The following is a 9,448-nucleotide window of genomic DNA, read 5'->3' on the forward strand; positions in this document are numbered from 1 at the left end:
TTGACATAACATGCCAAGAAAGCTGTACATACAAAACAGAAACGACACAGGACGTCTTATTTATTGAAAGGGATTGCAGTCTGCCGTGAAGCATTCATCCATGTATATGGGTAAGAGTCTAGCTACATTTTCAGATATTATACATTTCTAATTTTGTCAGAAAGTAATTTTCATTACAACTTAAAGCGTACTGTTAGCTAGCTAACTAACATTAGCTGGTTGGCTCGTTAGATAACATTACATGTATGATCTGTGTGGTAATATTATCTCAGAAATCCATTTGCATTGCTAGTTATAGCCTAATGTTAGCTAGCAAACTAATGTTGAACCTACTTGGTTAGCTTTGACAATCGGTTTGTATTGCTAGTATTCTATGGGTTGGGATTATGGTTAATACGGAGAAGAAAAAAAATGTATGAAATGTATGCATTCACTACTGTAAGTCGCTCTGGATAAGAGCGTCTGCTAAATGACTAAAATGGAAATGGAAATGGAAAATTGTTTAGCTAGCTAGCTACATGTCTAAACAAAAGACTCCACTTCGCCAGATGATTACATGACCCATCAAGTTAGCCATGTGTGTCTATTGTATAATAATGCAAAAAAAATTGTATCTTGAATTTGTCTTTCAGCATCAGTAGAACATGTCTGATTCTCCTCCACCAGTCATACAAGGACAATGGTCTAATGCCTTCCATCAAAAAGAGAGCTGGCCCAAGCAAGCACAGGTTACACCTGAAGCATGAGGACCTGCAGCGAGTTGTGAACTTCATCAACAACTATGCAGAGGATAATGCAATAGTATTATCAGGACCACCCGGGATACAAACACCTTGGTGGAAAGCTGCTGCCATCTCATGTGACAAAAGCAGCGGTGTGGCATCTCTACAAGGAATCAATGGCAACACTTGGTATGTAAAGCATATTTAATTGACCTCCAACATGATTGGCACTACTTTTATTGATCTCACATTGTGTATTTTTCAGAGGTATGTGTAGTCTGGCTGTCTTCTTCCAGGAATCTGTGGAGAAAATTGCCACACCCAGGATAGACCTGTGCTTGCAGTGCCAGAAGAACAGCTATCATGCAAGACCACCTGTCAAGACCTGCAGTTGTGTCTGGGGGGCCCTACTGAATCAGCAAGCAAAGACATCAGGATGCATTACAGTTTTGATTTTCTTCAACAAGCAAGCAACATTTCCTCCTTTATACTGATTGAGGACCGTATTACTGGTTAATGTGATTGTTTTTCATGACTGTGTTTTTCTTTCTGCTTGCATTTTTGTATTTATATTGATGTGTATTTTCTGTAATTTATGTAATTCAGGGTTCATCTGTAAAAGAGACCGGTCTCAGTATGACTCCCAGATAAAATAAAGGTACATAAAATAATATGATATATACAGTACCCGTCAAAAGTTTGGAAGCATCTACTCATTCCAGGGTTTGTCTTTACTTTTACTATTTTCTACATTATAGAATAATAGTGAAGACATCAAAACTATGAAATAACGCATATGGAATCATGTAGTAACCAAAAAAATGTTAAACAAATATTTTATATTTGAGATTCTTCAAAGTAGCCACCCTTTGCCTTGATGACAGCTTTGCAATCTCTCAACCAGCTTCATGAGGTAGTCACCTGGAATGCATTCCAATTATCAGGTTTGCCTTGTTCAAAGTTAATTTGTGGAATTTCTTTCCTTCTTAATGCGTTTGAGCCAATCAGTTGTGTTGTGGCAAGGTAGAGGTGGGTATACAGAAGGTAGCCCTATTTGGTAAAATACCAAGTCCATATCATGGCAAGAACAGCTTAAATAAGCAAAGAGAAATGACAGTCCATCATTACTTTAAGACATGAATGTCAGTCAATAAGGAACATTAAGAACTTTCAAAGTTTCTTCAAGTGCAGTCGCAAAAACCATCAAGTGCAGTCGCAAAAACCATCAAGTGCTATGAGGAAACTAGCTCTGATGGACCACCACAGGAAAGGAAGACCCAGAGTTACCTCTGCTGCAGAGGATAAGTTCATTAGAGTTACCAGTCTCAGAAACAGTTCAAGTAACAGGCATCTCAACATTAACTGTTCAGAGGAGACTGTGTGAATCAGGCCTTCATGGTCAAATTGCTGCAAAGAAACCACTACTAAAGGACACCAATAATAATAATAATAATAAGAGACATGCTTGGGCCAAGAAACACAAGGAATGGACATTAGACTGGTGGAAGTCTGTCCTTTGGTCTGATGAGTCTAAATATTAGATTTTTGGTTCCAACCGCCGTGTCTTTGTGAGACACAGAGTAGGTGAATGGATTATCTTAGTATGGTTTGGGATGGGTTGGACCGCAGAGTGAAGGAAAAGCAGCCAACAAGTGCTCAGCATATGTGGGAACTCCTTCAAGACTGTTGGAAAAGCATTCCAGGTGAAGCTGGTTGAGAGAATGCTAAGAGTGTGCAAAGCTGTCATCAAGGCAAAGGTGGCTACTTTGAAGAATTTAAAATATATTTTGATTTGTTTAACACTTTTTTGGTTACTACATGATTCTATATGTGCTATTTCATAGTTGTCTTCACTATTATTATATTATTGTGTTTGTATGTATATATATATATATATATATAAATAAAAGGGAAGCAGGCACGTGTCTTTCACTGATGTTGTTTGCAGGTGCAGTATCCTTTTTTTTATTGAACCTTTATGTAACTAGACAAGTCAGATAAGAACAAATTCTTATTTACAATGACGGCCTACACCGGTCAAACTCAGACAGTGCTGGGCCAATTGTGTGGCGCCCTATGTGACTCCCAATCACGGCCGGTTGTGTTACAGCCTGGATTCGAACCAGGGTGTTTGTAGTGACGCCTCTAGCACTGTGATTCAGTGCCTTAGACCGCTGCACCACTCAGGAGCCCCGACATTCTAACCCTATGCAGCAAGGTCCCATCTACCACAAGTCAACTACTTGATTGATGAAGGCATGTCATCCAGCAAAGGCAGCAGCGCAGTGATCAACTACATGCACTATTTCTTACCAAACTACGGAGTTGGGGAAACACGTGTGGACCTGAATTGTGACAACTGCAGCAGCCAAAACAAGAACAAGTTTGTGCTCTGGTATTGTGCCTGGCGGACCATGCACAAGCTCCACCACAGTTTGGACCTTCACTTCCTGATCACAGGCCAAACCAAGTTTGCCCCCGACTGGTGCTTCGGCCTCATGAAGCAGAGCTTCAGAAAGACCAGAGTGAACACTTTGTAAGAGATTGCTGGTGTGGTGAAGGATAGCACTGTGATTGGGGACAACATCCCACAGCTGGTTGGACTGGAGGATGATATTGTGCTGGTGAAAAGCTATGGCTGGCAACAACACCTGACTCCGTACTTCAGGCTGCTGTCGTAAGATCAAGCAGTACCAGCAATTCAGGTAAAAATAATTTTAATTGCATTTTATGAAGTTATTCTTATCTAAACTTGGGAGGTCAATTGATGTAAAGTTGTAATGTTTTCTCAATTCTTGTCCATTTTCCTTTTTTATAGCTTTGATGCTCTGGAGCCTGGTGTTGCGTTCGGACTCAGTCGGGACAAGGTTTCAGCTGTAGCGCAACGCTCACGTTCTTCCTCCCATAGCTGGTATAACTGTACAAGCAGCACCTGGACTGGACACAACTAAACAAACATCTATTTGAGAAGATCAGGGAGTTTTGCGACAAAGAGCCTCCTTTGATGTTTGATTCATGACTCTAATGGTCTTGGGGATAAAAGGAATTGTAAATACAATGACTAAAATAATGTTGTGCTTTTGTAATTGTTCCCGTTCTGACTCTTTGCGTAATAGACTACATGCTAGTTGAATGTAGAATTTGAATTAGTAAAAGCCAATAATTGTTATATAGTTTTTAATTCCAGTTCAATTTTGATGAAAGCAGCCCTGAAATGAATGTTGTATACTGTTATGTTGATGATAGTGATTTACATTGTCTCATTCAAACCTGAAAATGGGGACCAATGTATTCCCCTAAGATTATTCTTTCAATAAAAGGTGTATTATTAATATTACTTGTATGTCTTACACATGATAAGGAAAGACTAAATGTAATGTGTTTCGGTGCAGATGTGTTAATATACAATCCAGATAAAGTGTGTAATCACAGAAAATTCCAGAGAAATTTAGAAAAATACCACTGGTCACTAAAACGTGTAACTCATTCATAGTTAAAGGCTTCAGATTATCAATCCTTACAAAATAAGGAACACAACATGTATAAATGTTTGACTGATTACAATCTGATGTGGTGCTATTGTATGTCATAATTTGAAAGGGCTGTTTCTCAGCATTTAAAATATGTATGTTTTCATAAATGGTTTGACAGCAAATTAAAATTTTAGGTCATGGTCCATAACAATATTTTTACATTCCACCAGGCAGGAAAAGGCTAGTCTACACCTTTTGTTTATGAAGCATGTGACAAATGTAATCAACGTGAACTGTTGTTTTGAGGATGAAATTTCAACCACATGATCAAAGGTAATCAATTTCCAACAAAGACAAGCCTTGTATAAAATATAGAATTTCTACCTTTGAAATATCAACATTATATCCACTATCAGAAATAACAATAGGCTGGGCAACCCCTCCTACTGGAGAATTGGTCTATCTACAGTTATCCCTTTGGTGTTCCATCCAGGGTTTTAACCAAGCCCAGCCCTGCTTAGCTTTATTTGTCACTGACTATTACCAATGCACTATAGTAAGAATAATTGAGATCTCCACTTAGGTTAACAAATGATACTGTATGTTGGATTTACGTCTCCAACATAACCAAAAATGAAAGCTAAAAAAATAAAAGATTAAGCCAGTGGCTCAGATGGAACTATCCAAGCAGTAGATATCTTTAAAAATGTTGATATTTGGTTGTGTTATCAACCAAACGCAATTCAATATTACTTTTGTAAATCGAGTAAATAGCCTCTTACAAACTAATGTAACGGTTTTTCTTCAACCTTAAAGGTTAAAACATTTTATTTTAACTAGGCAAGTCAGTTCAGAACAAATTCTTATTTACAATGACAGCCTACCGGTGGGTTAACTGCCTTGTTCAGGGGGCAGAATGACAATTCTTAAAACGAGTTACAGTAACCTCAATTTGGCCATGGATGTGTAACTATAAAATGTAATCATAGAAAGCGTGCATGCTTAAGATAGGTCTGTGGAGATCTTCACAATTGATATAAATCTGCCCAGAATCTCAAATGACATTTATCACTTGACCCATGTAATCTCAACTGCAATCCAGGTCATTTGGTTGTGATATGAGAAAGCACAGTGAAAACACATTAAATTGTATAAATAAACCAAATTTCTGCCATTGTATTCCCATTTTGAACTTTAGGTGACCACTTAACCAAAATTCAGACATTGTTTTTGCATTGGAATTTGGTTGTGCTTTTAGATGTTGAAAGCATAGTGATTACACATTTGGAATCCAACAAATGTTTGCCTGCCTTTTTGAGTGGGTGAATATGTTGTAACCTCATTGATCAATGTCTCAAATAAATATTACTCAATTGTCCATGTTGAAATTACATACTGTTCCCAGTGGGATATGCTTGAGAGACTGGGGGACCAAAGCCCTGTTTCCCAGAACCTATTAAAATGTTTTTTTTTATAAAAGTGATATTGTTGACAGACAATAAAAGAACAATTGTTGCACTAAAACAGATAAACATATAGTCACCATCTGTGTAGAAGCCACAATTCTAGTGTGTTTCAGCCCAATAGCGGCCATGCTAGCCTCTGCCAAAATTCATAGAACGCTATGGAGGCCAGGAATGACAGTCCATGAACATAAAGGAGTATTAAATGCAATTTTTGGGTTATGATAGGCCAGGGTACAACTAAACAGAATAGTGCTAGGCTTAAAGAGGGCATTTATATTCTGAATGTCAAATCAGCTTGTTAGCGTTGCACGGATATGATCATTGTAAAAACCATCATGTGGGAAACCAGGCCCAGGACGTTAACCATAAAAATCGGTCCACTTTACGACTTTTGTATCAATGATAAACTGACATCAATTATACAAGCACTTTTACACACACAATAAATATATAAGGACACTTCATTCCTTAAAATCTTCTGTATTCCAGTCCAATAAAACAATTCCAATAATCACATAAGGAAAAAACTAAACATTTTAAACATTGTTGTACTAAGGCTTGACAACAGAGTAAGACTGTTTAAAGAAAACTATTTTCTCTGCAAGGGAAGATATTTTTGTATTTATACAATCTAAACAGTCAAATGCAATCAGAGCCTAAAAATATATTCATTCAAACCACTTAAACCTTACTAACTTCTCAGCATTTAAACTCAAATCAACCCCATGTGCTCATTGCTTCACCTTGCCTTCTGATGTGGAATTTTCAATAAAAAGCATTTCACTAAAGCTTTAGCCATTGCCTATTAGATCATTTAAAATCTGCAGGATGACCATGAGGTTGTGATTAGGTGACAAAACATTCCAGAATTTACCAATCCCATAACCAAATAGAATGTTCCATTGTTGTCCTGCAGCTCATTATTTAAAAAAATGTTTATTATTATCACTACCAAAACATACAAATTTGACAAACTGAATTGGCAAATCACTGTCTTAAAATGACAAAATGCTTCCAAATTCAGAACAATTAAAATTTGGCCAAAAGGGTTGGACAATTCAACAAAATGTTACGTTTTATATTCAACATAAAGATGTTACATATTTACAATTACACTTTTATTTTATTCACAAGCTAACAAAATAAAACAGCAGTTGTGATGCATGACATTTGAATTGTCCCATTTTGGTTTGATGTTGTGACCAATTTTTATGAATAATGTCCAATCTTCTTTGAGGAAAGTTAAGATGAACTATATTCAGAGTTGAGAGTGAAATAAATAAAAATTAAGCAAGTGTGCGGTCATTTGAACAATCAAATCTTTGGATCATGAAAATATATTAATGAAGTAAAGCATTTCTTTGAGAGTAGAGCAAGCTCAAAGATTTTTCAGTGGAAAAAAACATTTCAGTACCTTGTTTGCAAGGGTCACTTACGGCCAAATCAGTTTATCATACCATTTGAATAATCCCTGGATTTTGCAAAGGCGACTACTGTTGAATAAAACTTGGATCAAAACAAGTCGATACAAAAGTTAAGTAATTGGCCGATAGTTTTACTGTTTTTGTACTGTACATCTTCAATGCCCATTGGAACATTGAATGAAGTTCCTCTTTAAATTCTTTGTATTATACTCAACCAGCAGGGGGGGACATAGATCCTTATTTTGGTTTATCAGCTCACAGTGCTGTGTCTACAACACTTTCCTTGTGTATGAGTCTAAGAGCATTCCTCAAAATACCCCACCAAAAGTACAAACTGTTTTTGGCTGACCAACAAGCCGATTAAAGTTTTAAAATTAATATCTGGAGACACAAAGAGAGGCCTTTTTGATTGAACCATGCAACGGTCTTCTGACCTCAGTGTGTGGGGCAATGCCAAATGACTGAAGTCTGAATATAGGACTTGAAAGAATGATCGTTGCAATCATTAGGGGAGAAAAGTGTGACAGAGATGGTGCTCTAAGCTTTTGCAATGAGGGACTTACATGGGTCAATGAGTGCAACTTTAACAATGGGACCCAGATGCATTCACTAAAAACCAAAGGCTCATGCCTTTGAGCGTTAGCTCCCAAGTAGGGCTGTTACGATGACCGTATTACCGCCACACCGGCGGTCACGAGTCATGACCGCAGTCAGATTCCATGTGACCGTTTAGCCACGGTAACTAGGCTTCTCCAAGCTCAGAGTGCTGCTGATTGTTAGTAGCCTACCAAACTTGCCAACTGCCTAGTAATCAGCACTCTATTGTCCCTCTAATCACTGACATCAATGCAAATGTGTTCGAAAATCTAAATCAAACACTTGATGAGAGCCCATGGGCTCATGTTGCACAACATTTCTTTAGGCTACGCAATTGCCAAAAAAGGAGATCTCATCAGCTTTCTAGAGGCTCGGCCTAATATATTTATTTCTCAACTTCCCCAATATTAAGCACATTGCTTCACTTTACAACAGGAGTATAGCCTACCTGGCTGGCATGAAAATGAACCATGGGAAAAGCGTCCTCTACTCGCCCTTTAAGTTCATAGATGACATGTATTTTTTCACCCTGCCATGATAATGGTCCATTCTAAATCAAAACTAGTTTCTCACACATTATTTAGTATATGTAAAGACAGGATTAAATGGACAGCCTGATGGGTGAAAACAGCCTATCACTTGTGAATGTGTGCAGTAAGGCAAGAAAGAGCACATCCTTTTTTAAAATGACTTCATGATACAAAACTTTTGATAAGGTTTGTATCATAACTAGTGGCAAATAACTTAAAATTAAGCACATTAAATCTGGTTTACAACCGGTGTAGAGCCTAACTAGCATACATAGGCAGCGCGTGAGTTTGGTGAAGATAATTTTCACCATAAAAATGCACCTTTATATAATGCATTACATGCATAAATCACATTTGCGGTCACATTTTGAGAAGTGTTTTCCTGCATATGGATTGCATTTTGGAACATTAACACCTATAGCCTACTGCCGTGTGAGATTTGCTGCACTTACAAATGTGAAGTAGCCTAACAAGATTTTAAGCTTAATGTTCGGATCTGTTGCATCAGCCTCATTGCTTTTAAAGGTTTTTTGATGCGAATGGTTGTATTCATTTGTGATCTATCACATCCCACAACTGTCCCAGTGTATGTTTGGACAAGTTGACCAATAGAATAGATCAACCTTTGTACTATAGGAGACAGTCAATCTACTTAGGCTAGTGCTTTTGCTGTTCATTAGGCCTACTCATCTTGTTGGCTTACAAAAAGTAAAATGTGGACAGTTTTAACATCTTCAATATGCACCTCAGAATTCGATAACAGGGACATGCGCAGCTGCGTCCCTGATGTGTCCGTCTTCACTTGTAGCCTACTTCGGGGCTGAGATGCATGTGAGAAGGACCCGATCACATGACGGGCATTAGCTAATAAAATTGAGATATCAGAGAGCCATGTGAGTGAGAGGTGCGTCAGAGCATGGCTGCCAGGAGAATTATAATATATTATATTCAGGCCACTATGGCTGCAAATGGCATGGATTTGTTTTAGGGGGCATTACAGCCACACAAGGGGGATGCCGTTAGGAAATTCGAGGCCTGGTGAGAATATTATCAAGCTCTTGTCAAATTGTGAATGAGAGACTGATGAAGTGTGAGCAGCCTGCACAAGAAACAAAGCAGAACTCTTGGATTTCATGCGACTAATGATTTTTTAAAGTCTCATCATGCAGCCTAAAATCTAAACATATCACAACTAAAGCTGCATAAATAACTAAATTAAGCATTTAGGAGGACCTG

General features: G+C 37.8%; 1 long non-coding RNA gene across 1 annotated transcript; it reads left to right on the forward strand.

Moving 5' to 3' along the window:
• Positions 1 to 796: 796 nt before the first annotated feature.
• On the forward strand, positions 797 to 1,419 carry LOC115202817 (uncharacterized). Its single transcript, XR_003880070.1, has 2 exons — positions 797 to 911; positions 988 to 1,419. It is a non-coding gene; the product is annotated as an uncharacterized LOC115202817 (long non-coding RNA).
• The last annotated feature ends 8,029 nt before the right edge of the window (positions 1,420 to 9,448 follow it).

Source organism: Salmo trutta, chromosome 12 (genome assembly GCF_901001165.1).
Source record: "Salmo trutta chromosome 12, fSalTru1.1, whole genome shotgun sequence".
Classification (NCBI taxonomy): Eukaryota; Metazoa; Chordata; class Actinopteri; order Salmoniformes; family Salmonidae; genus Salmo; species Salmo trutta.